Consider the following 26077-nt stretch of genomic DNA (forward strand, 5'->3'; position numbering starts at 1 on the left):
TCAGTTATGTAGGCCCCAAGTGCTGGAATTCCCTCCAGAAACCTATCTGCTGCTGTACCCCTCTCTCTCCTTATATGATGCTCCTTAAAACCTACCACTATGACCTCCTGCTGTAATATCTCCTTATGTGGATCGATATCGGATTTTATTAATGCTTCTGTGAAGTGCCTTAATGTTTGACTACATTTAAGGTGATGTATAAATGTCATTTGATATTATATATTGAAAAAGACTTACGTTTATATAGTGCTTTTATCACCTCAGGATTTCCCAAAGAACTGTACAGTTCATGAAGTTCTTAGTGTAATAACACTAGTTGCTGTTGTAATATGTTGCTACACTTCAAAAGTATTTCATTAACTGCAAAGTACTTTGGGACGTTCCAAGATTATATAAAAAAAATCTTTTCTGTGCACTTTATTTCCATCCCAAATTCACAATTAAGTACTTTTTGATTAGCAGTCGCTAACATGTAGGCAAATGTAGCAGCCAGTTTGTGCAGACCAGCAAATATAATTATATAAACCACACTCCAGCTTGACACCATCCAATCTGCTTGGTACCCCATCCACCAGTTTAAACATCCATTCCCTACACCAGTGGCATATTTTTTACAGGTTGCATTGCAGCAAGTCGCTACCCCCCCCCACCCCCCACAGAAAAGAAACACTTTCATTTATATGATGACTTTCATGATCTTGGGGCACCACAATGTGCTTCACAGCCAATGAAGTACTTCTGAGGTGTAGTCATTGTTTTAATATAGAAATGATGAGGGCTGCAGTGCATGGGAACAGCATCCCTTCCAAATCAGTGTTATCCCGACTTGGACATATTGCTGTTCCTTCATTGTTGCTGAGTTGAAATCTGGGAGTTCCCTTCCTAATAGCTTTTTGGGGGTACCTTCACTCTATGCACTGCATTAGTCCAAGAAAGCAGCTCATCTTCTGAAGGACAGATGGTGATGGACAGTAAATGCTAGCCTTGCATTTGTAAATGAATAATTAAAACAGCTCCAGGGTGTAGATTTTCCAATCTACTTTACTCTAATTCAGATGTTAACCCTTTTGTTTTAAACAGGGAATTGGACTGAAGTGAAAATTCATGCTCCGAAGAGCCCCTGATCTTTGAATAATGCCATGGGAACTTTTACTTTCAGTATACATGAAGTTTAATATTCAAAAGATGTCATTTGTAGCAAATGCAGCACTCTCTCAGTATTGCACTGAAGAGTTAGTATAGAATATGTGGCCAAGTCATGGAGTTGAGCTTTAGCTCGCAATTATCTGTCACTGAGAATGCTATTAACTGAGTCATGCTATTCTAAAATTATTAAATTCAATTTGGAAGCTAGAAATTATTAGAAATATAATTCCGTGCCTGTTATAAAGGACTCTCCAATAGTCCATTAAACTTCATTATCTAATAGCAAAATACTGCAGATGCTGGAAATATGAAATAAAAACAAGAAATGCTGGAACCACTCAGCAGGTCTGGCAGCATCTGTGAAAAGAGAAGCAGAGTTAACGTTTCGGGTCAGTGACCCTTCTTCGGAATCAGTTCTGAAGAAGGGTCACTGACCCGAAACGTTAACTCTGCTTCTCTTTTCACAGATGCTGCCAGACCTGCTGAGTGGTTCCAGCATTTCCTGTTTTTATTTCAAACTTCATTATCTTCAGTGTCAAAGCAACTAGTTACAAGTTCCATTTATACTTTTTACTTTGTGAACTTAATGTTTTTAATTTTGTTATCTAAGGTTTAGATTTAAGAGCTAAGAGCTTCCCAAGTCCTGATATTGTTGTGAATTTGTAAAATTACATCTAGGATATATGGCTCAGAAATGGGTCCAATCAGTCTATGCTGGCATTTCTGCTCTGCTCGAGTCTCCTTTGTCTAAATGTACCCACATAACCCTCTACTCCCTTCTCCCTCATATGTTTCTCTAGCTTCCCCCCCCCCCCTCCTTAAATGCATTTATACTATTTGCTTCAACCACTCCCTGTGGTAGTGAGTTCTGCATTCTCACCACTCTGATTTAAAGAGGTTTCTTCCGAATTCCCTATTGGATTTCTTTGTGTCTCTGTGTCTCTGTGTCTCTGTGTCTCTGTGTCTCTGTGTCTCTGTGTCTCTGTGTCTCTGTGTCTCTGTGTCTCTGTGTCTCTGTGTCTCTGTGTCTCTGTGTCTCTGTGTCTGTGTGTCTCTCATATTAATGGCCTCTAGTTATGCTCTTCCACACAGTGGAAACATTCTCTCTATATCCACTTTATCCAAGCCTTTCATAATTATCTAATAGAGGTCTATATCAATCCTCAGCCTTTTTTTCTCCAAGAGAAAAGCCCAGCCCGTTAACTGGTTCCTGATATTTATACGCAAGAATTTCTGGTATCATCCTTGTAAATCTTCTCTGCCCCATATCCTTTCTATCATATGACAACCAGAAATGCATGCAGTACTCTAAGTATGGTACTAAACCTTGGTTAGACAGGTTTAGCATAACTTCCCTACTTTTTTATCCCTCTGGAAATAAAGCCTAGTGCTTGGTTTGCTTTTTTTTTATGGCCCTGCTAACCTATGGCAAGACTTTTAGTGATGGGTGTATTTGTACTCTTTGGTCCTCTACCTCACAGAGTAATAAGTGACCTCCTGATTTGATATGTGCTACCTCACATTTATCTGTGTTGAACTTCATTTGCCAATTATTTGCCCATCTACAGGTTTTTATTAGTTTCCTCATCTGTATTATTTATCTTACCAAAGTTCCACCACCCATCTAGTCTTGTGTGATGTGAATCTCCTGCTTCATTGTCTCTGGTAACTCTATGTAGTCAAGCAGAAATGAGACGAGGGGAAAAGCTGCTGCACTATTTGTACTTTGCTGAAAATCCACCATGGATGTAAATTTGCCGCACAAATATAAATTGGGTATAAAATGAAGCCCTAATGAATATCACTTTTGTAGTCTTGTAATGTGGACATTTGACTGTTGGGTTGCTTGACAGAGTGGTCATAAACAGAGTGTAAGAGTTGAGAAATTGGTGAGAGTCGAATTCACTGGTAAGTGTGTGAGTAGTCTCAAACTGAAACTTAGTTTAACTTTTGAATTTAACTTGAACTTCATTAATTTGCAGTTTTTTTTTAGTTTTTAAACACTTGACAGAAACTGCCTGTTAGTGGTAGTCAACAGTGGCAGTAAACAGATCAATCAGCTGTAAGTGATTGCTTGAATAGGGGTGAATTACTGTGAACAGGAAGCTGAATGAGCACTTGTAGCTTGCATGTTGCTTGAAAAGGTGTTTTTTAAAAAAAAACATGATCAGCTGCGGCACAGTGTGTTTGTGGGGAGAAAGAGTTACATGGGCACTTTGATCTAGAAGGCAATCACACCCCTTGGGTTAGGAAGGGATACAGGTCTGGTTAGTGGTCAGGAACAGGAGGGCGTGACTGAGTCAGGCAGGTAACTGGTGCAGTGCTGGAGGATCTTTGTTTGTCCTGATCCAACAGTGAGGTTCTTTATTACCTGTGTGGACGAAGGCAAAGTCTTCAGGATGGATGAGCAAACTGACCACAGCACTGTTACAGGAGGTGTTGCGAGTGGCGGGGAAGTGAAGAAGAATGTGATGGGGGATAGTATAATTGGGAATAGATACTGCTCTCTGCAGCTGTGGTCAGGAGTTCTGAAGGTTATGTTGCCTGCCTGGTGCTAGGGTTAAGGACATTGCCTCACAGCTGAAGACTGAGTGAATGGAAGAGGATCCCGTTGTTGTGGTGCATGTAGGAGCCAATAAAATAGGTAGAATGAGATTCACTTGTCATTTGAGGAGCTACTACCCTAATAAGCAGAACCTCAAAGGTCGTAATCTCCGGATTACTACCCGAGTGATGTGCAAATTGACACAGGGACAAACCGATCCGAGAGTTGAATACATGGCTCAAAGTGGTTTGGCAGACTGTAGTTTTCATTCATAAGGCACTGGCACTAATACTGGGGAAAGAGGGAGCTATTTCATTGGGATGTGCTCTACATAAACCAGGCTGAGACTAGTATCCTGGTTAATTGAATGACTAGGACTTAAATTAAAAATAAGTGTTATGTGGGGTGGATAAGGATTTAAGTGAGGGGAACTTTATAAAGGCCATACAGCAGTGTCGCAATTTGAGTAAAAATGAGCAGAATAGACAGGAAGGGGACAAAGTTTACTAGTGCATCAGTTTGTAAGGTCAAATCAGGGAAAATGGTTAAAATGTTCAAATTAAAGACACTTTATTTGAAGGCACAAAGCATTTGTAACAAGACAGACAAATTAATGGCACAAATGGAAATAAATGAGTTTGAGTGAATAGCCATTAGAGACAGTGTTACATGGTGACCAAGTTTGGAAACTAAATATTCTAGGGTACTTGACATTCTGAAAAGACAGAGAAAATGTGAAAGGAGGCAGGGTTGCCTAATAGTAAAGGATGGGATAAGGACAGTATTGTGGAGGTATCTGGGTTTGGAAGAGCAGATGTAGAATCAGTATGAGTGTAGATGATAAATAACAGGGAACAGAAAACACTGAGTAGTTTATAGGCCTCCTAACAGTACCTACTCTTTTGGACTGAGTATTGTACTGTTGGCTAGAATATTAATCAAGAAATAAGAGGAGCTTTTAACAATGGCAGTGCAATCATCCTGGGGGACTTGTATCTTCATTTAGACTGGACAGTTCAAATTGGCAGAAGTAGTTGTTATGGCCGAGGATGGAGGAGTGCACAGTCTTTCTCTAGTTCCACTTCTCTACAGGTTACAACATATTGGTAACTGGGTAAATGTTTAAATAAAAGGCCGATTTATATACATTTTATTTTCAGAATAAAATCCACCAACCAGGTTTCTTCGATAAACAAAAAATGATTACTGAATAAGTCTTTTATAATAAATTAAAGATGCAGAGCATTAACGCACATTGAAAAATGAAAGTTCCCTTTTTTAAAATTTACCATGCACACACACCAGTTAAAGAAAAAAAAAGTTTTCTCTGCAGAGATTTTTTTTTTACAAAAAAGACAAACACCTTTGGCCAAATACTTGTTAATCCTTGAAGGAAAAGGAGAAGATATGGAATAATATCCATTTATTTTATTTAGAGATGCAGCACTGAAACAGGCCCTTCGGCCCACCGAGTCTGTGCCGACCAACAACCACCCATTTATACTAACCCTACTGTAATCCCATATTCCCTACCACCTACCTACACTAGGGGCAATTTACAATGGCCAATTTACCTATCAACCTGCAAGTCTTTGGCTGTGGGAGGAAACCGGAACACCTGGCAAAAACCCACGCGGTCACAGGGAGAACTTGCAAACTCCTTTATCCTGACGTCCCAGATAAGCGTAAATGGCTGTCACTGGGATCTTTTTGGAGCAGTTCTCTTCTGGCGATGTTGAGGATCATTTTGACCAGCTTTCCAGGAGAAATGCGGCATTAGGGGTTTTAGCTATCACACGGAATTCACAGGGTTTTTCAAAAGTGGACATAGGATGAGCTGAGTGTTTGTTTCTTTTAGCAGGCTACAATCCCAATGGGCTCAAAACAAATCCAAACTGAAACCAGCTCCTGACTGCCATAAATCTAGACATGTCACCTCTGTAAACAGCTCCCATCGTCAGAAGGCACCTGCTGTTTACTTGGCTGAAGACATGTGACTTCCAGTAAGTGTTTTAAATAGTCCTTCCAGTGACCTTGTTTTTATTTAAAAACAAAGTCCAGTATTTATGGAATCACTTCAGTCTCAAATAAATCCATCTCCACAATTCTAAAACACAAGTTCTCAAATATTTTAAAGGAAGTACTTTCATAACCCCTCCATCCTTGGAGGAATGAAACACTACTTTTTAAATGCATTTCATTATGAAGTGTGGGGAAAAAATAAAATATTAAAACACATTTACACACACATTCTCATTCACTCTTTACCTGTAACTAATTCAGTTCTGCTTTGTACTCCGATAACTCAGCAAAGTTTAAATTCTGGACAAAGCATCAGCAATTGCATTGTTTTCCTCACAATGTGGATAATCTAAGTGAAATGGGGCTGCAGTAGTAAACTCCATCAAAATAATCTGGTATTCTGGCTTTTGAATTTTAAAGGATAAGGGTTATGTTCAGTATATACTCTCTCTCTTTCAGTCTCTCTAACAGTGGCGGACATGGATTTCAAAATGTTTAAGAGCTAGTAATAAGCCCAGGGTTTCTTTTTCCACTGAATATATCTTTTGGTGTCGATTTTAGCTTTTTGGAAGAGTATCCCACTGGCCTTTCTATGCCTGATTCCTCTTCATGTAACAGGAATACACCAACCCCCAGGTCACTAGCATCAATTGCTACCTTGAAGGGCTTAGTGAAATTCACGGCAGGCAATGCTGATCCATTGATCAAAATGGCTTTCAACCTCTCAAAAGATGCTTGGCACTCTCCTGATTACACTACCTTGGCTTTCTTTTTTTCTGTAGCAAATCTGTCATTGGAGCAACTATAATGCTAAAATTGGGTACAAACTGCAGTAGTAACCACAAATCTCCAAAAACCTCAAGATTTCTTGTTTAGTCTCTGGGTAGGGAACTCCATCAATGCTTGTATTTTGCTGTTCTTGGCAACACTTGTCCTTGCCCTATATATGCCATAGGTAGGTTACCTGTGTATTTGCAAGTTTACTTTGGCAAGGTTTATCACCAAATCAGCCAACTGTGTAATTTTCTAGATGGAGCTTCTAGTTATTCCAAGTGTCACTATATACCAGCACATCAAGGTAAACCACGCAATTAGGAACACTGACTACCACTTGGTTCACTAGTCTCTGGAAAGTTGCTTGGGTATTTTTTTTAGCCCAAATGGCATCACTCAGCATTGGAAAAGACAGTCAGGTGTGACAAAGGCCGATATTTCTTTAGCTGCCAGTATTCCTTTAACATCTATTTTGGTAAGAAATGTGGCCCTGCCAACTCTGTCAATACAGTCTTCCAAGCAAGGAACTGGGTAGGAGTCTGCCTTCGTTACTGCATTAATCTTTCTGTAGTCTATGCAAAATCTAGTTGAACCATCAGGTTTAGGTAAAAACATGGTTGGGGAACTCCAGCTGCTTTGACTGGGTTCAATTAGATGGTTTTCCAACATGTTTTGGATTTCTGCTTTCATCTGGGCCTGTTTATCTGGACTGAAACTATAAGGATGTGTTTTATAGAAGAGGATTCTCCTACATTCACGTATGGCTAAAGTTGTACATCCTGGTTTGTCTCTACCGACTTCTTTTTTTAAATGCTGTGAATAGCCTTTTTGGGTCTTCTGCATCTAAATATGAAAGCATAGTGTCCAATCTCTCTAGCAATTCAGTATTAGCTAACTGGATAGTAGGAAGTTCAATTTGAGAATTGTCTAGTCCCCCTCCTGCCTCATCCTCACTATCCCTATTACCAGAAATACCTATGCTGGCTTATCCTCCTGGTGGTATTGTTTCAACATATGTAATAGAACCGTGCTTTCTGGGAAGCTTTAAGGTGTTCCTAAGCCACTTTGCAGGCTCTCGTGAGCTGCTCCCGGAACACGGATACATAATCTAACACGGAAGATTCGCCCCTCTGTTATACAAGCTTTTTTTTTTTGCTTAATTTTCGTGAACTCTTGCCTCATGTTCATAAACTAATTCAGAAGGACTAAAACCAGTAGACTCATTAGGTGAATCCCTGGTGATGAACAAAAGAAATTCCAGCACTTTATCCCAATCATGGGGATATCCATGACAATATGCCCTGATCGTTTGTTTGAGGGTCTGATGGTACTGTTTTAAAGCCCCTTGTCTCTGCGAGTGGTATGCTGAGGACTGTAACTATTATACTCAATTACCCATAACTTCCTGAAAAATTTTAGACATGAAGTTGGAACCTTGATCCCACTGAATCTCAATCGGTAATCCATATCTAGTGAAGAACTGGGTTAATTTTTCGACCAGTACCTTAGCAAAAATTGTTCTCAAGGGAATGGCCTCTGGGTACCTTGTAGCCATATCCATAATAGTGAGTATATATTGGTGTCCTGCTTTTTGTTTTTGGTAAAGGTCCCACACAGTCTACCAACACCCTACTAACTGGTTTCCCCAAAGACTGGTATGGGAATTAAAGGTGCCAGTTTTATGGCAGGTTGCATTTTTCCAATGCTGACACATATGGCACGTTTTACAAAACTGCACAACGTTCTTGGAAAGGCCTGGCCAGTAACAATGTCGACTTATAGGTAATTGGGTCTTCCAGTTCCCCACATCTCCCACCATAGGAATTTCATGGACTATCCTTAATATTTCCTGGCGATACTTGGGCGGTACCACTATCTGGTGCACAACCGTCTATTCTTCATCCGCAGGTCTGAGGCGGTCTCCACTTACTCATCAGAGTCCCATTTTTAATGTGGTAATCTTCCGGAAAGCCCTTTGCTTCATCTTTAGTTAGTGCTAATTTTTGATACTTAACTCTGGATCGGCTTGCTGAGCCTTGATCCGAGAAGATTTATTGAACATTTCCTTCGGATTATCCAAATCCCCCCAAAAAAAGTTTGTTCAACTATTTTTCTGTGGTGCTAATTTGACCTCTGACAATGGAACTTATTTAGCCATTACTGAGATCACTACACCATAAAGGAAAAATTCCTGGAACCTTTTCCTGCAACTGTTCTGTCTCTTTGACTTCACTTGGTTTTTCCGTGACTACTGGAGATGCTACTACATTTGCTTTGGCCAAATCATTCCTCAGGAGTAGGTCAACTCCATCTACAGGCAAACTATGGACAGCTCCTACAGTTATCGTTCCAGACATTAAGTCACACTTCAGATGTACCTGATACAAAAGTGTGGCGTTATACTTCCAGCCAATACCGTTCACTAAAACCTTCAATGTGCTCTCTGGAAAAGTTATGCCTTTCCTCAGCAAAAGCATTTGGGTGGCTCCTGTATCCCTAAGTATAACTGTAGGTTTACCTGCCTCACTTGAGGGATAAGGAGTTACTTTTCCTTTTTTGACGAGAATTCCCTATAACTCTTTGGGTATCTTGTTTCATGTCCCCCCCGCACTCAGTGTTTTTTGTACTTGGCCTTATAGCTGCAGTTAGAGCTACATTTTTGTTCTGTCATACTCTGTCAGGGCCCCTTTCTCTGCCTTGGCCTTACTTACCCCACAACTTCCAGCATTTTGCATGAAGGTGTCCCACCTTGTGGCAATGGAAACACTTAGGCTTTTGGACCTCACTTCCATCCATAACATCTTCCTTTCTGGCTTGAGGAGAAGATCCCTGGGTGTTCCCAGCTATCCCTTCTTGTCCCCGGCTACTTGTCTTCCTTTCACCCTCCCACCTTCTATCCTTCTCTAGTTTGTGGGGGTGACGGAAAAAAGGTTTGAACATAGAACATAGAACAGTACAGCACAGTACAGGCCCTTTGGCCCACGATGTTGTGCCGAACCTTTTAACCTACTCTAAGATCAAACTACCTACATACCCTTCATTCTACTATCATCCATGTACCTATCCAAGAGTCGCTTAAATGTCTCTAATGTATCTGCTTCTACCACCGCTGGTAGTGCATTCCACGCACCCACCACTCTGTGTAAAGAACCTACCTCTGACGTCTCCCTGAAACCTTCCTCCAATCACCTTAAAATTATGCCCCCTGGTGATGGCCCTTTCCGCCCTCGGAAAAAGTCTCTGACTATCCACTCTATCTATGCCTCTCATCATCTTGTACCCCTCTATCAAGTCACCTCTCGTCCTTCTTCGCTCCAATGAGAAAAGCCCTAGCTCCCTCAACCTTTCTTTGTAAGACATGCCCTCCAGTCCAGGCAGCATCTTGGTAAATCTCCTCTGCACCCTCTCTAAAGCTTCCACATCCTTCCTATAATGAGGCGACCAGAACTGAACACAATATTCCAAGTGTGGTCGAACCAGGGCTTTATAGAGCTGCAGCATAACCTCGCGGCTCTTAAACTCAATCCCCCTGTTAATGAAAGCCAACACCCCATACGCCTTCTTAACAACCCTATCAACTTGGGTGGCAACTTTGAGCGATCTATGGACATGGACCCCAAGATCCCTCTGTTCCTCCACACTACCAAGAATCCTGTCTTTCAGCCTGTATTCTGCATTCAAATTCAACCTTCCAAAATGAATCACTTCACACTTTTCCAGGTTGAACTCCATCTGCCACTTCTCAGCCCAGCTCTGCATCCTGTCAATGTCCCATTGCAACCTACAACAGCCTTCCACACTATCCACAACTGCAGCAATCTTCGTGTCATTTGCAAACTTGCTAACCCAGCCTTCCACTTCCTCATCCAAGTCATTTATAAAAATCACAAAGAGCAGAGGTCCCTGAACAGATCCCTGCGGAACACCACTGGTCACCGAGCTCCAGGCTGAATACTTTCCATCTACTACCACCCTCTGTCTTCTATGGGCCAGCCAATTTTGTATCCAGACAGCCAACTTTCCCTGTATCCCATGCCTCCTTACTTTCTGAATGACCCTACCATTGGGGAACCTTATCAAATGCTTGCAGCCATCGATCATCTCAGCTGGCTGTTGAAACCTGGTTCTCTACATGGGTTCTTACTAACGGAGGGAGTGAATTTTTAAATTCTTCCAGAAGAATTATTTCCTTAAGGGTCTCGTGTGTGGCCTCTGCCTTCAGTGCCTGCATCCAAAGATCAGTTAATTTGCTTTACCCTGTCAAATTCTACACAAGTCTGCCCAGGCTGTTTCCAGAGGTTCTGAAATTTCTGCCTGTACACTTCCAGGACTAACTCCTAAGCAGCGCGAATAACTTTTTTTTTTGTTATCCCATAATCTGCAGCATCCTTCTCAGAAAGCATGGTCTAAATTTCATGAGCTCTGTCCATGAGCCTGCTTTGCATAAGCAGTGTCTAGCTTTGCTTCAGCAATTCATCTGTCAAGCTATCTTTTCAAAAGAAATGGAAAAATGCTTCTATGTTCCTTTTCCTCAAACTTTGAGAGGTCTTGCACAAATTTAAACTGCTTTCCACTGGGTCCTGGGCTGGAGTCACTACTTCTTTCCTCACCAGAAGTTTCATTGAGGTCAAGGGCGCATTTTTTTTTTAAATTCCAGCTCCCTTTCTTGTCTTTTTTTTCACACTCCTGCCTCTTTTTGAAATTTATAGTTCAAGCTTTTTCATTTTTTTTTCCTGTTCAAGCTGCTTCATCTGCAACTGATTCTAATTCAGCTGAATCATCTGGATTGCTATTTTCTCCTTCCAATTTCAAATGCTGTGCTGTTACCTTAATGTCTGCTTTTCTTAGCTCCTGGTTTTAACTCTAACTCCAGCTTTGCTGTCAATTCCTTTTAGCCTAGCCGTGCTTAAATTTTTCAAATCACCTGATAAATCCACCCTCCCCAGAAAGGTTGTAGCAACTGACAAAGCCATTCCGGTAGTATAAACTTTACTCTAATGTGCAAGAAACCTGGTATATTTTTCCTCCCCCCTTTTTCAATTATGACTCCACTGACAATTGCACGTCATCTGCTTTGGGTTATCCCGTGCAGAGCCAGCAATTATTTGTTACGACCAAGGCGGGAGGAGTGCAATGTCTTTCTCCAGTTCCACTTCTCCACAGGTCACAACATACATTTTAAATGTTTACCAAGTTACCAATAGGGTCAATTATATACTCTTTTAAATTTCAGAATAAAATCCACCAACCAGGTTTCTTTAATAAACAATGATCAATTTATTATAAAACGAGTTATTCTGTAAAGATGCAAAGCATTAACACACAGATTGAAATATGAAAGTTCCCTTTTTAAAATTAGCCACACACACCAACCAGTTAAAAAAAAAATAGTTTTCCCTGCAAAGATCTTTCTACAAAAATAGACCAAAAAACAACACTTTGACCAAATACTTTTTAATTTTTGAAGGAAAAGATATGGAATGATATCAGTCGTCCCTTTTTTATCCTGGCAGCCCAGATACACATTGACGGCTGCCACCGGGAGCTTTATGGACGTCGAAGATTAGTCTGGCAAGCTTTCCAGGAGAAATGCGGCATCGGGTTTCAGCTATCGCACTGGATTCACATGGTTTCTCAGTGAGGTGGACATAGGATGAGCTGGGTGTTTCTCTTAGCAGACTGACTCAAAACAAATTCAAACCGAAACCAACTTTTGAACACCATGTCACTTCTCTGTAAACAACTCCTGTAGTCAGAAGCACCTGCTCTTTACTTAGCTGAAGGCATGTGACTTCCAGTGACTTTTTTTATATTTAAAAAAAAAACATCTAATGGAATCTGTTCAGTTTCAAAAGAATCCATCTCAACAATTCTGAAACACAAGTCCTCAAAAAAAAAAAAAAAAAAAAATTTTTAATAAATGGAAATACTTTCATAAAAACATAGTTTTGAAGGGCAAGTTCGTGGAATGCATTCAAGATTGTCTCATAGAACAATAGAGTGGAACCAACCAGAAAAGAGGTCATTTTAAATGTTGTCTTGTGTAATGAGACAGGATTAATTAGTAACCTCAATAAGGGATGCTGCAGGGAAAAGTGATCATATAATAGAATTTCACATTGAATGTGAGCATGATGTACCCAAGTCGGAAATGAGACCACTAAACTTAAAGCCAATTACATAGGTATGAAGGGTGAGTTGGCTAAAATAGGTTAGGAAATTAGATAAGCAATGAGGAACATCTAAAATATTTCATGTTTCTCAAGGGATCATTTTCAATGAACCTATACTCCAGTTGAGAAATTAACAACTCCATGGGAAAAGTGATCCATCTGTGGTTAACTAAGGAGGTTAAGGTTAGTATTTGTTTCTTGGCAATATTTTAAGCTTAAGACTGAAGATTGGAAGAGTTTTTAAAAACCAGAAAAGAATGACCAAAACTTGCTAAAGGGATAAATAGGGTGAGAGTAAACTAGCAAGTAATATGAAAACAAATTGTAAGGATTTCTACAAATATGTTTTTTTTAAAAAAGCGCAAGATCCCAGATGCTTTGCTAACTATCAATATGTCCTGCCACCCTGTGTTGCTCTATCCCTGCACACACTTTTAGAACTGTGCCATTAAGTCCATATTACCCCATCAGCCCTTCTGCCAAACTGCATCACCTCACGCATCTCATTATGTCTCTGCTGCGGTGGCATAGTGGTAAAGTCACTGGGCTAGTAATCCAGAGTTCAGGGCTAATGCTCTGGGACATGGGTTCAAGTCCCACCATGGCAGATAGTGATATTTGAATTTAATTAATAAATCCGGAATTAAACGCTACTCTAATAGTGACCATGAAACCATTGTCAATTGTTGTAAAAACCCATCTGGTTCACGAATGTCCTTTTTAGGGAGGAAATCTGCTTACCTGGTCTGGCCTACATGTTACTCCAGACCACAGCAATGTGGTTGATTCTTGAATGGCTTGCTGGGCAATTTCCTTTTAGTTCAAGGGCAATTAGGGATGGGCAATAAATGCTGCCCTATCCAGCAATGTCCACATCCCACAAACTAATTAAAAAAAATATTTTTTTTTAATTCCATCTGCCACTTGGGTGACCATTCTGCTCGCCTATCTGTTTCCTGTTGGTCGATTTGATATCGGGCTCACTGTCTGCCACTCCTTCAAGTTCAGTATCATTGGCAAATTTTGAAATGTTATTGTCTTCCAAGATCAAAGTCACGTACTGTATATAAATCAAAAAAGCAGTGGTCTTAGCACCGAATTTTGGAACACCACTGTCTACCATCCTCCAGTCTGAAAAACAGCCATTTACTATTACTATTCTGTTCTTCAAGCCAATTTTTTTCTTGAAGCTGATGCTGACCCTCGTCTATTATGAGCTTGAACTTTGTTAATCGGCCTTTTATGTGGTACTTTGTCTGTCAAACAATTCCTTAAAAATCCAATGCCCACTACATTTCCTTCATCAACCTTCTCCGTTACTTCACCAAAAAATTGAGTTAGATTAGTCCAGCACGATCTGTCTTTTACAAATCCATTCTGGCTCTTCTCAATTAACTCTAACATCTTTAAGTGCCTTTTTTCCCTGATTTTGTCATTTCTAAAATCTTGCCCATAACTGATGTTACACTGACCAGCCTGTAGTTGCTAGGAATGTCCTTGCACCCTTTCTTGAATAAGGGTGTCACATTTGCCACTCTGCAATCTTCTGGCACCTTTCCATCACCCTGCGCCCCCCCCCCCCCCCCCTCCAAAATATGTAGGGAATTTTTATAGCAAGCCCTTCTGCTATCTCCACTCTCTTCCCTTTAGCCTGGGATGTAAGCTATCCAGATTTATTCAGGCACCTTACCCACTCCAAGTAAAGTCAGCCTTTCCAATACCTCTCATTGATTTTTCACCCCATCCATTACCTTTTAGCATCTGCACTTCTACCGATTTGTTGTCAGCATCTCTTCCTTCGTAAACACTGATACAAAGTACTCAAGTATTCCAACCTTGCCCTGCACCTCTAAACATATATCGCCCTCTTTTCCTTATAGGCCCCACACAACTACTTGATACTTGCTTACTCTTTATATGCCGATTAATTTTTGGGTTCTCTTTTGTTGGCTGTGATTCTGTTATATTCTGTCTTTGCCAGTCTTATTTTCCATACTGCATCAAGTTGAAATCCTACAATATATCTTTATCTGCTGTAAATTGTATAATAATAAACATTTGATTTTCATACAAATTTTTAGTTCACTTATCAAACACCTTTTTTAATTTACAACTACAACCACTGAACTGGGAACTTTCCTATGCCTTGTGTTTAATACTTACTGTAATTTAATTTTGTGTGTGGCTTCCCCAGTTCACACTTCAATTCAGCTTTTTTATTTGATATTGTTTCACAGATGCATATTTTGCTCAAGTAAGCAGTACTACCGGAAAATTATTTTGTTTCTGTAACTAAAGGTAGTGTTTTACACCTGACGTTGTCCACTCTCATATTTCAGCAATAGTTTCAAAGTGATGCTTTCTGCCTTTTTAACATCTCCATTAGAAAGTTTTGTGTCCATATCTATAAAGGAAACTAATTATACGTTGCCTGCCAGTGGTAGAGGTATATTTATACTTTTCTGTTATGAGTTTGGACGTAGGAATTTATATTGGGGAAAAGGTGATGACCAAGTGAAGTCTTTAATGACCAGGGCCAAGAGAAAATTGCAACAGTCCAGAAAAGACCTGTAGTGGGATTTGAGAGGGAAAGTAGAGTGGGTTTGGAAGTCAAGAAGCAAGAGGGCTAATTAAAGCACAGATAGATGCTCCGGTTGAAGGGAAGGAAGAGTACAATTAGAGGCCAAGCAGGGAGGGGAAGGCTGAGTTGGGTTGTACCTTGGAGAGGAAGGTACATAGAGACGAGAAGAGTTTGAGGGTCGGAGCAAAAACAATACAATTTAAAGATGCTGGAGCCTAGAGGAAGTGCCAAATTGTGCAACTAGTGAGCACAATACATACAGTAAGTCTGGCAGGGATTTTGGGGGGGAGGGGGGGAATGGAGTGCTGCGCAGAAGGCTAGAGTGAAGGCAAGGGGGCCTGGGAGGTTGCAGGAGAGGCAGAGGGGATGATAGAGGAAATGTGGGAGTTAGGACAAGGGTTTTTTTGGATTTGAGCCTCATTCCAATGACTTGAGCACATTATCTAGGCTGATATTTCAATGGAGAGTACTCCAATCAGATGTATGGGGTCTAGGTGGCTGAAATCGCAGTCACCAGTAGTAAGATAGAGAGTTGTTGGCATATTACTGATGGGGCTAGGAACCAAGGTCATGGAAAAAGGGTTTGAGCACAAGAATGAGAACTTGAGGCATTGGTGAATGGACCAATGGAGATCGCCAAGATCAGGTGTGATAATTGAGCTGACTTGGTGTGGGATAGAATATGGAAGCAAAGCTTTGGACCAACTGAAATTTCTGGAGTATGGAGGTCAGAGTTGGAGTAATTTGATTTCTGGAGGTGACAAAAGAATGTCTGAGGTTTTCAAAAGCTGTTGGCTGAGCTCTGTATAGAGCCAAGCTATATTAGATATGGATCAGGTAATTTTTGTGATAGTGGATATAGAGTTGGAATCTCATTTTGGGGTTGAGTGGGGTGTTGAGGTTGTAAATACTCTGCTTTAGCCTGTGGGATTGGCCAGGGAGGAGGCCAAGCTTCTGGAAAAGAATTTTGAGGCGCACAGCCTCCAGGGTGGTGGTGTCTGGATTACGCCCAATGCTACACCCCGGACAAGTAGAGTGTAGTATTGCCAATGCATGGCTGGGAGGATCGTGTAGAAAGGTAGGATGGTTTAAGATACTCTGTTTTGGGCCAGGGAAGGCTGTACAGGACTTTCAGAAGGATAGGTAAATTTTGAAAAGGTGGGGTGGTGTGCATAACAATATTGATAAGGCACAATTCTTGAAGTAGAAAGAAGGGATTTCAGTAAATGTGAACCGGCAGTAGATTCACTGAGCACTTGCCTTCCGGAAGAGCAGCAGAGAGGAGCCGACCTGCGGGAAGACCACTGAGCGAGGAGCAGATAAATAGAGCCTGAGGATCGCGGTCTAGAGTACTTGCCTTCCGGGAGAGGAGTCCAGGTGTGCAGGAGTTTGAAAACCAAGAACAGTGAAATCACAGGAAAGCTGCAAGGTGATTGGTGAGTAACTGCAGTTAGTGAATAACCTCTAAAATAGCTGGGTTAGTACACTACTGTTAGGGTGTGTATGTAAATAGCTTAATAAGGAACAAGTGAGTAGCTTTTTTTGAGTAAGGTTCATTTTAACTCTTAAATCCTACAAAAAAATCATCAATACAGTTATCAGTACTATTAAGGTTTTATTAATTGTAGTATTGGTAAGGTTTTTTTTTTTAGCAGTAGCAAAGGGTCAACTAATAACTGAAGGAATGGCAGGGTTGCTTCAACCTCGAGAGTGCACCTTCTGTGCTATGTGGGAGCTCCAGGATGCTGTCCGTATCCTGGAGAACCATTTGTGTAAGAAGTGTCGTCAATCGAAGCCGCTTGATCTTTGGGTTTTGGAACTTGAGCAGCAGCTGGCAACACTGCAGTGCATTCGTGAGGATGAGAGCTACATGAATAGCACATTTTATAGATGTGGTCACCTCACAGCTTAAGAGTATGCAGGGAGAGGGGGAATAGGTGACTGGCAGGTAGTGCAGGAGACCCGAGTGCACCTCACTCCAACAGGTATTCAGCTGTGAATACTGAGGAAAGTGATGCTGCACCTGGGGAGTGCAGCCAGAGCCAAGTCCATGGCACCATGGGTGGCTCAGCTGCACAGCGGGGTACAGGGAAGACTGGAAGAGCCATAGTGATAGGTGACTCAATAATCAAGGGAACAGACAGGAGTTTCTGTGGCCGCAGACATGAATCCAGGATTGTGTGTTGTCTCGCTGGTACCTGGGTCAAGGGTGCCACTGAGTGGCTGCAAAGCATCCTGAAGGTGGTCAGTGGGAGGGTGAACAGACAGCAGTTCTGGTCCACATTGGAACCAACGACCTTGATAGAAAGAGGGATGTGGTCTTGCAGTCAGAATTTAGGGAGCAAGCTAAGAAATTGGCAAGCAGGACCTCAAAAATAGAAATCTCCAGATTACTCCCAGAGCCACGTGCAAATGAGTATAGAAATAGAAGGATTCTTCTTCTTTGGCCTCCTTATCTTGAGAGACAATGGGTAAGCGCCTGGAGGTGGTCAGTAGTTTGTGCAGCAGCGCCTGGAGTGGCTATAAAGGCCAATTCTAGAGTGATAGACTCTTCCACAGGTGCTACAGATAAAATTGGTTGTCGGGGCTGATACACAGTTGGTTCTCTCCTTGTGCTTCTGTCTTTTTTCCTGCCAACTGCTAAGTCTCTTCGACTCGCCACTCTTTAGCCCCGCCTTTATGGTTGCCTGCCAGCTCTGGCGATCGCTAGCAACTGACTCCCACGACTTGTGATCAGTGTCACAGGACTTCATGTTGCGTTTGCAATCGTCTTTAAAGCGGAGCCACGGACGGCCGGTGGGTCTGGTACCAGTGACGAGCTCGCAGTACAATGTGTCCTTGGGGATCCTGCCATCTTCCATGCGGCTCACATGGCCAAGCCATCTCTGGCGCCGCTGGCTTAGTAGGGTGTATATGCTGGGGATGTTGGCTGCCTCGAGGACTTGTGTTAGTACGGTCCTGCCACCTGATGCCAAGGATTTTCCGGAGGCAGCGAAGATGGAATGAATTGAGACGTCGCTCTTGGCTGACGTACGTTGTCCAGGCCTCGCTGCCGTAGAGCAGGGTACTGAGGACACAAACTTGATACATTTGGACTTTTGTGTTCCGTGTCAGTGCGCCATGTTCCCACACTCTCTTGGCTAGTCTGGACATAGCAGAGGCAGCCTTTCCCATGCGCTTGTTTAATTCTGCATCGAGAGACAGGTTGCTGGTGATAGTTAAGCCTAGGTAGTTGAACTCTTGAACTACTTCGAGAGCGTGGTCGCCGATATTGATAGATGGGGCATTTCTGACGTCCTGTCCCATGATGTTCGTTTTCTTGAGGCTGATGGTTAGGCCAAATTCATTGCAGGCAGCCGCAAACCTGTCGATGAGTCTCTGCAGACACTCTTCAGTGTGAGATGTTAATACAGCATCGTCAGCAAAGAGGAGTTCCCTGATGAGGACTTTCCGTACTTTGGTCTTAGGTTGTTCAACCTTGCCCGTCTAAAAGCTACCACCTGATCCTGTATGGAGGAAAATTCCTTCTTCTGAGGACTTAAATGCATGTGAGAGCAGCAAGGAGCAGAAGATCCCAAACAGTGTAGGTGCAATAACACAGCCCTGTTTCGCGCTGCTCAGGATTGGAAAGGGGTCTGATGAGGTGCCGCTATGCTGAATTGTGCCTTTCATATTGTCATGGAATGAGGTGATGATACTTAGTAGCTTTGGTGGGCATCCAATCTTTTCTAGTAGTCTGAAGAGACCACTTCTGACGAGATCAAAGACTTTGGTGAGATGAATGAAAGCATCATAGAGGGGCATCTGTTCATAGCATTTCTCCTGTAGCTTGCTAAGGGAGAACAGCATGTCAATGGTGGATCTCTCTGCTCGAAAGCCACACTCTGCCTCAGGATAGACACGCTCAGCTAGCTTCTGGAGCCTGTTTAAAGCGATACGAGCGAAGACTTTCCCCACTATGCTAAGCGGGGAGATTCCACGGTAGTTGTTGCAGTCACCGCGGTCACCCTTGTTCTTATAGCGGGTGATGATATTGGCATCGCGCATGTCCTGTGGTACTGCTCCCTCATCCCAGCACAGGCAAAGCAGTTCATGGAGTGCTGTGAGTATAGCAGGCTTGGCACTCTTGATTATTTCAGGGGTAATGCCATCCTTCCCAGGGGCTTTTCCGCTGGCTAGAGGATCAATGGCATCACTGAGTTCCGATTTTGTTGGCTCTACGTCCAGTTCATCCATGACTGGCAGAGACAGGGTTGCCTCAGACTCCGAGGACATTGGGACCGGCTCTGGGGGAGATGGGACTTGAACAGGCCGGACAAGTTGCACCTGAATAGAGCAGGGAGTGAGTTCCTTGAGGGACGTTTTGCTAGTGCTGTTGGGGAGGGTTTAAACTAGTTTGGCAGGGGGATGGGGACCTGAGATAGACTCAGCTGGGACAAAATCAGAAATTTAAAATGGAAGGTGGAAAATTAATGGATGAGTGTGGAAGACCGAGGAAATGAGGGTTAGAAAATAGAGTTTGGCAGTGCTCAAGGGTATCTATTTCAATGCAAAGCGTATAGCAAATAAAGTAGATGAGCTGAGGGCACAGATAGACATGTGGCAGTATGATATAGCTATTACAGAAACCAAGTTTAAGGAGGGACAGGGATGGCAGCATTCTTGGTTTCAAGGTTTTCAGACGTGATGGGGAGGGGGAGTGGCAATTTTGGTCACAGAAACTATTACAGCTGTGAGGAGGGATGATATGTTGGAAGGTTCATCAAATGAGGCCATATGGATTGAGCTAAGGAACAAAAAAGGGGCAGTCACACTGCTGGGAGTGTACTATAGACCCCCAAACAGTCAGAGGGCGATAGAGCAGGTATGTAGGCAAATCTCAAGTGCAAGAACATTAGGGCAGTAATATTGGGGTAGTTAAAATCCCCTACTATTAACTGGGATAGTTTTAGTGTGAAAGGAATTGAGGGAGCAGATTTCTTGAGGTGCATTCAAGAGAACTCTTTTTTTTTTTTTTGCCTAGTGTGTAGGGAGTCCAACAAGAGCGGGCGCAGTTTTAGACTTTATTTTAGGAAATGAAGATGGGCAGGCGGAAGGCGTGGCTGTGGGAGAGCATTTTGGTGGTAGTGATCATAATTCAGTCAGTTTTAACATAATTATGGAAAAGGAGAGATGGAACAGGAGTTCTCAATTGGGGTTAGGCCAATATTACTAAACTGAGGAGTGATTTAGCAAAAGTGGATTGGAAACAGCTACCTGAAGGTAAATCTGTCAGAACAGAGTGGGAGGTATTCAAAGGGGAGATTCAAGAGGTTCAGGGTAAACATGTTCCCACAGAGAAAAAGGGTGAGGTGGCCTAATCTAGAGCCCCATGGATGTCAAGGAGCCTACAGGGTAAGATCAGGCAGAAAAGAAAAGCTCATGTCTGACACGGAGAGCTTGATACTATGGAAAGCTGAGAGGAGCATAGAAAGTGGAGGGTTGAAATCCAAAAGGAAATTGGGAAAGCAAAGAGGACATGAAAGATTTTACTTCAAGGAGAATGCAAAGATGTTTTATCAATACATTTAAGAGGATAACTAAAGAGAGAGTAGGGCCCATAAAAGAACAAAAAGGTAGCCTATGTGGAGCGGAAGATACTGGTATGGTTCATAATGGATACTTTGCGTCCGTCTTCACAAAAGAGAGGGATGATGCAGATATTGTGGTTAAGGAGGAAGAGTATGAAGTATTGGATGTGATAAACATAGGGAGAGAAGAAGTATTAATGGGATTAGCATTTTTGTAAGTTGATAAATCACCAGGGCCATGTATCCTAGGCTGCTTAAAAGAAGCAAGAGAGGAAATGAAGCATCTGACCACCATTTTCCAGTCCTCAATACAGGTGTGATGCCAGAGGATTGGAAAATTGCTAACATTATGCCTCTGTTCAAAAAGGGAGCGAAGGATAGACTGAATAAATACAGGCCAGTCGGTCTAACCTCAGTAGTGGGCAAATTATTAGAATTTATTCTGAGACAGGATAAACTGTCACTTAGAAAGGCACAGGTTAATCAAGGATAGTCAGTATGGATTTGTTAAGGGAAGATCTTGTTTGACCAACTTGATTGAATTTTTTGAAGAAGTAATGAGGAAGATTGAGGTTGTGGTTTACATGGATTTTAGCAAGGTTTTTGACCAGGTCCCACATGGCAGACTGGTTTTCAAAAAAAAATCCCATGGGATCCAAGGAGATGCAGCACAGTGGATACAAAATTGGCTCAGTGGCAGGAAACAAAGGATAATTGACATAAAAACAAGAAATGCTGGAAATACTTAGGACTGGCAGCATCTGTGGAGAAATGCAGTTTACGTTTCAGGTCAATGGCCCTTCAGAACTGGCAAATGTTAAAAAATGTAACCGGTTTTAAGCAAATAAAGCAGGGGTGGGGCAAGAGGTAACAAAAGGCAAGGTGTTGATGGGACAAAGGATCACAGAAATTGTTGGCGGGTATTTTAGCGACTGGAGGGCTGTTTCCAGTGGTGTTCCACAGGGCTCAGTACTGGGTCCCCTGCTTTTTGTGGCATATATTAATGATTTGGATGTAAATGTGGGGGGCATGATCAAAAGGTTTGCAGCTGCCAGATTGTGGTGGATAGTGAGAATAGCTGTAGGCTGCAAGAAGATGTTGATGGTCTGGTCAGGTGAACAGAAAAGTGGCAAATGGAATTCAACTTGGAGAAGTACGAAGTGATGAATTTAGGGAAGACAAACATGGCAAAGGAATAAACGATTAATGGGAAAATACTGAAGTGTAGAGGACGTAAGGGACCTTGGAGTGAATGTCCACAGATCCCTGAAGGTAGCAGGATGGGTCAATAAGGTGGTTAAGAAGACATATGGAATCCTTTCCTTTATTAGTGGAGGTATACAATACAAGAGCAGGGAGGTTATGCTGGAACTGTACAACTCATTGGTTAGGCCACAGCTTGAGTACTGTGTGCAGTTCTGGTCATCTCATTACAGAAAAGATGTAATTGCACTAGAGCAGGTACAGAGGAGATTTACGAGGATGTTGCCGGGATTGGAAAAATGCAGCTGAAGAAAGACTCGGGTGGTTCTCCTTGGAACATAGGCTGAGGGGAGATCTGATTGAAATGTACAAAATGCTGAGATGCCTGGCTAGAGTGGAGGTGAAGGGTCTATTCACCTTAGCAGAGAAGTCAGTGACACAGGGGAATAGATTTAAAGTGATTGGTAGAAAAGTTAGAGGGGAGATGAGGGGAAAAACTTTTTCACCCAGAGGGTGGTGATGGTCTGGAACTCACTGCTTGAAAAGGGTAGTTGAGGCAAAGACCCTCAACTCATTCAAAAGGAGTCTGGATATGCACCTCAAGTGCTGTAAGCTGCAGGGCTACGGACCAGAGGGTGGAGTTAGAATAGGTGGATTGTTTTTCGACTGGCACTGACACGATGAGCCGAGTGGCCTCTTTCTGTGCCTTAAACTTGCTATGATTGAGTAGAATTAAGGAACAAAAAGGAGAAAAGACTGTGATCAGAGCTGCCTGCTGACCTCTTCAACATAGTGATGTTGGAGGATGTAGAAATGCGGAGATTGTGGCAGCAAAACAAAAGTGGTTATAATTTGAGAATTTTCTCAAATTGGGTGGTGTTGTGGAGTTGGAAATAGATGATCACAGTGATGGCGTGGCTATATGGTTGAAAGTTCAACTTGGGGTCGCATATGACACTGCTGTTGCGAAGAGTCTGATAGTTGCCAGGAGTTGGTGGCGAGGGGATGGAGTTTGTGGGGGGGAGGGGGGGAAATTGAAGACAATGACTTCAGTTGGAGGAAATTTCTGCTCATCCAGTACTGGATGTTGGGCAAGCAGTCTGATAATTTAGCAACAGTGGATGAGTTGAGAGAGGTGATGTCGGGTACATGTGGAAACTAAAAGCAAAATACTGCAGATGCCAGAAATCAAATAAAAACAAGAAGTGCTAGAAATACTCAGCAGGTCTGGCAGCATCTGTGGAGAGAGAAGCATAGTTAATGTTTCAGATCCGTGACCCTTCTTCAGAACTGTGGAAACTGATGTGTTTTTGGATGATGTCACTGAGGGGCAGCATGTAGATGAGAAATAGGAGAGGGCTCAAGATGGATCCTTGGACACCAGAGCTAATGATGCAGGAATGGGAAGAGAAGCTTTTGGCGATTCTCTGCCTGCAATTAGATAAGAATGAAACCAGGCAAGTGAGTCCCAACCAGCTGGAAGACTGTGATGAGGAGGATGATGGTGTATCTCAATACAAAATCAGTACCCTGAAAGGCAAAGGCTATACTTGTGTCGTTAAGCAGCCATGAGACAGTACCAAGCTAAAAGAAAAGGCTTGCACAGGGATAAGGGAAAGTGTAAATCCAGCTGACTGGCAGTGCTGTGAAAATCGACAGATAAGCAATTGATGCAAAAAGGAAATATATTTTTTTAAAAACTTGATACTTATGAAAATGTTTGGTAGTTCTAATAACTAAATTGAGAGAGTAATAAAGTGATATGCTAGCCTCTTAAAAATGGGTACATGTGAGACTATTGGCTACATTAATGACAGACTTGTTAAATTAGTACTTCTGTATCTGTTTTCATACTGGATTAATAGGACACAATATCAAGGTATGAAGTCAAGGGAAGAACTTGAATTTAGAGATCTTTATTTTAAAGAAAAAGGTGCTGGAGAAAATAATAGGACAAATCTCAAGGACCTGATTTCCACCCAAGGTACTTGAAATAAATAGGTAAGGAAACTGCAGATCTATTAACCATAATTTTCCATAACACTCTAGATTCCGAAGTTGTACCTCTGGCTTGGAAATGAAAAGTGGTTACAAAGTGCTTTGGGATGTCCTAAGCTCAATGAAAGTTGCTATGTAAATGCAAGTTTACTTTAATTCCCTCCATTCTCTTGCTTGGTTCTGTAATCATTCTAATAGTATTGCAGTCTTGTTTAGTCAGTTGCAGAGAAAGCTCAGCTTCTGTTCTTGTACTGAGTCCCGTCTACAACCATGAAGACAAATTACTCGAGAGGTCTTCATTTCTAAGTGTATCTCTAATGCCTCAAAAGACCTGGATAATGCTGTCTTGGGCTGATGTGTGCTGCAAATGTTACTTACTACTTGAGTACCAGACAATGACCATCTCCAATAAGAGAATCTAAAATCTCCCTTGACAATTCAATGGTGTTACCATCACTGAATCCCCCCACTATCAACATTCTGGGGGTTGCCATTGACCAGAAACTTAGCTGGACTAGCCATGTAAATCCTGTGGTTACAAGAGCAGGTCACAGGTTGGGAATTGTGAGTAACTCACCTCCTGACTTGCCAAAACCTGTTTGCCACACAAGTCAGGAGTGTGATGACACTTAAATAAAAGCAAAATACTGCGGATGCTGGAAATCTGAAATAAAAGCAAGAAATGCTGGAACCGCTCAGCAGGTCTGGCAGCATCTGTGAAAAGAGAAGCAGAGTTACCGTTTCGGGTCAGTGACACTTCTTCGGAACTGACAAATATTAGAAAAGTCACACGTTATAAGCAAGTGAGGTGGGGGTGGGGCAAGAGATAACAAAGGAGAAGGTGTAGATTGGACCAGGCCACATAGCTGACCAAAAGGTCATGGAGCAAAGGCAAACAATATGTTAATAGTGTGTTGAAAAACAAAGCATTAGTACAGATTAGGTGTTAACGGACTGAATATTGAACAGCAGCAAGTGCAAACCTGAAAAAAAACAGTGGGTAAGCAAACTGAATAAACTAAGATGAAATGAAATAAATGCAAAAAAGAAAATTGTAAAAAAAGAAAAAATAACTAAAAATGAAAGTAAAATGGGGGGCTGTCATGCTCTGAAATTATTGAACTCAATGTTCAGTCCGACAGGCTGCAGTGTGCCTAATCGGTAGATGAGATGCTGTTCCTCGAGCTTGCGTTGATGTTCTCTGGAACACTGCAGCAAGCCCAGGACGGAGATGTGAGCAGGGGGAGTGTTGAAATGGCAAGCAACCGGAAGCTCGGGATCCTGCTTGCGGACTGAGCAGAGATTTTCCGCAAAGCGGTCACCCAGTCTGCCCTTGGTCTCCCCAGTGTAGAGGAGACCACATTGTGAGCAGCGAATACGGTATACTACATTGAAAGAAGTACAAGTAAATCGTTGCTTCACCTGAAAGGAGTGTTTGGGGCCTGGGATAGTGGTATTACACCTCCTGCGATTGCAGGGGAAGGTGCTATAGGACGGGGACGAGGTGGTGTGGGTAAAGGAGGAATGGACCAGGGTGTTGTGGAGGGAATGATCCCTTCGGAATGCTGACTGGAAGGGAGGGGAAGATGCGACTGGTAGTGGCATCATGTTGGAGGTGGCGGAGGATGATCCTTTGGATATGGAGGCTGATGGGATAGAAAGTGAGGACAAGGGGAACCCTGTCACGGTTCTGGGAGGGAGGGGAAGGGGTGATGGTAGAGGTGCGGGAAATGGGCCGGACACGGTTGAGGGCCCTGTCAACCACAGTGGGGGGGAAATCCTCGGTTGAGGAAACAGGAGGTCATATCAGAAGCACCATCATGGAAGGTAGCATCAGAGCAGATGCGTCAGACGGAGAAGCTGGGAGAATGGAATGGAGTCCTTACAGGAGGTAGGGTGTGAAGAAGTGTAGTCGAGGTAGCTGTGGGAGTCGGTGGACTTATTTTGGATATTAGTAGACAACCTATCCCCAGAGATGGAGACAGAGAAGTCGAGGAAGGGAAGTGTCAGAGATGGACCATGTAAAGGTGAGAGAAGGGTGGAAATTGGAAGTTTTCCAGTTCGG

General features: G+C 42.4%; 1 protein-coding gene across 3 annotated transcripts in view; it reads left to right on the forward strand.

Annotated features, from left to right (window-relative positions):
- cdip1 (cell death-inducing p53 target 1) overlaps positions 1–26077 on the forward strand; it is a 47647-nt gene that overhangs the window by 1232 nt on the left and 20338 nt on the right. The window contains exon 2 of one of the 3 annotated variants that reach the window (XM_068055710.1): positions 5550–5694. The exons of 1 other annotated variant lie outside the window; for it this stretch is intronic. The gene's annotated coding sequence lies outside the window, so the exon portion shown is untranslated. The remainder of the gene's footprint in view (positions 1–5549; positions 5695–26077) is intronic. One more of the 3 variants, XM_068055711.1, reaches the window with a different exon arrangement.

The sequence above is a fragment of the Heterodontus francisci genome, chromosome 24, assembly GCF_036365525.1.
Source record: "Heterodontus francisci isolate sHetFra1 chromosome 24, sHetFra1.hap1, whole genome shotgun sequence".
In the NCBI taxonomy this organism is placed as follows: Eukaryota; Metazoa; Chordata; class Chondrichthyes; order Heterodontiformes; family Heterodontidae; genus Heterodontus; species Heterodontus francisci.